Below are 2,020 nucleotides of genomic sequence, written 5' to 3'. Positions count from 1 at the left end.
CAACTGAACAACAACAAAATAGAAAATACATTCGGTTCACCTGCCACCAACAACACATGGTATATCAATGTTACTACAATATGAAATAAAGATTACTTTAAAAAAATAAAGCTTAGGGGGACTTCCCTGCAGTCTAGTGGTTAAGATCCTGTGCTTCAGAGGCAGGGGGCGAGGGTTCGACACTTGGTCGGGGAACTAAAAATCCCACATGCAACATGGATCTGCCAGTAAAGTAAAAAAATTATTAAAATAAATAAATAAGAATGTTCAGAAAAAACACACAAGCTTTTGGGTGTTTTTTCAGGTACATTCCATATCGAATTACAGTCTTGAGTTAAAACTTGAAAGTTTTCACATTCAAGGCAATCAAAACTGGGCATGGAGAAGTCCTGCCGCCTTGTGGCCATTCCCTGCAATAGCAACCTTAAAACTTATGCTTATGAGAACAGTTCATGCAAAGATGGGCTCAGTAAAGGACATCAATGGTATGGACCTAACAGAAGCAGAAGATATTAAGAAGGGGGGGCAAGAAAACACAGCAGAACTGTACAAAAAAGATCTTCATGGACCACACAGTCATGATGGTGTGATCACTCATCTAGAGCCAGACATCCTGGAATGTGAAGTCAAGGGGGCCTTAGGAGACATCACTACAAACAAAGCTAGTAGAGGTGATGGAATTCCAGTGGAGCTATTTCAGATCCTAAAAGATCATGCTGTGAAAGTGCTGCACTCAATCTGTCAGCAAATTTAGAATACTCAGCAGGGGTCACAGGACAGGAAAAGGTCAGTTTTCATTCCAATCCCAAAGAAAGGCAATGCCAAAGAATGCTCAAACTACTGCACAATTGCACTCATCTCATACACTAGCAAAATAATGCTCAAAATTCTCCAAACCAGGCTTGAGCAAAACGTGAACTGTGAACTTCCAGATCTTCAAGCAGGTTTTAGAAAAGGCAGAGAAACCAGAGATCAAATTGCCAACATCTACTGGATCATCGAAAAAGCAAGAGAGTTCCAGACAAAATATCTATTTCTGCTTTACAGATTATGCCAAATCCTTTGACAGTGTGGGTCACAATAAACTGTGGAAAATTCCCAAAAGATAGGAATACCAGGCCACCTGACCTGCCTCTTGAGAAATCTGTATGCAGTCAAGAAGGAACAGTCAGAACCAGGCATGGAAAAACAGACTGGTTCCAAATCGGGAGAGGAGCATATCAAGGCTATATATTGTCACCCTGCTTATTTAACTTCTATGCAGAATACATCATGAGAAATACCGGGCTGGATGAAGCACAAGCTAGATTCAAAGTTGCCCGGAGAAATATCAGCAAAGCAGATGGCACAACCCTTATGGCAGAGGGTGAAGAAGAACTAAAGGGCCTCGTGTTGAAAGTGAGAGAGGAGAGTGAAAATGTTGGCTTAAAGTTCAACATTCAGAAAATTAAGATCATGGCATTTGGTCCCATCACTTCATGGCAAATAGATGGGGAAACAGTGGCTAACTTTAATTTGGGGGCTCCAAAATCACTGCAGATGGTGACTGCAGCCAGGAAATTAAGAGACACTTACTCCTTGGAAGAAAAGTTATTACCAACCTAGACAGTATATTAAAAAGCAGAGATGTTACTTTACCGACAAAGGTCTGTCTAGTTAAGGCTATGGTTTTTCCAGTGGTCATGTATGGATGGGAGTGTTGGACTGTGAAGAAAGCTGCCTGCTTAAGAATGGAAGATGTTGAACTGTGGTGTTGGATAAGACTCAAGAGTCCCTTGGACTTCAAGGGGATCCAACCAGTCCATTCTAAACGAGATCAGACCTGAGTGTTCATTGGACAGACTGATGTTGAAGCTGAAACTCCAATGCTTTGACCACCTGATGTGAAGAGCTGACTCATTTGAAAAGACCCTGATGCTGAGAAAGATTGAGGGCAGGAGGAGAAGGGGACCACAGAGGATGAGATGGTTGGATGGTATCACCGACTCAGTTGACACGAGTTTGGGTAAACTCCGAGTGT

The sequence above is a fragment of the Muntiacus reevesi genome, chromosome 2 (genome assembly GCF_963930625.1).
Source record: "Muntiacus reevesi chromosome 2, mMunRee1.1, whole genome shotgun sequence".
In the NCBI taxonomy this organism is placed as follows: domain Eukaryota; kingdom Metazoa; phylum Chordata; class Mammalia; order Artiodactyla; family Cervidae; genus Muntiacus; species Muntiacus reevesi.
The sequence above is the reverse complement of the archived record's forward strand: the minus strand, read 5'-3'. Positions refer to the sequence as shown.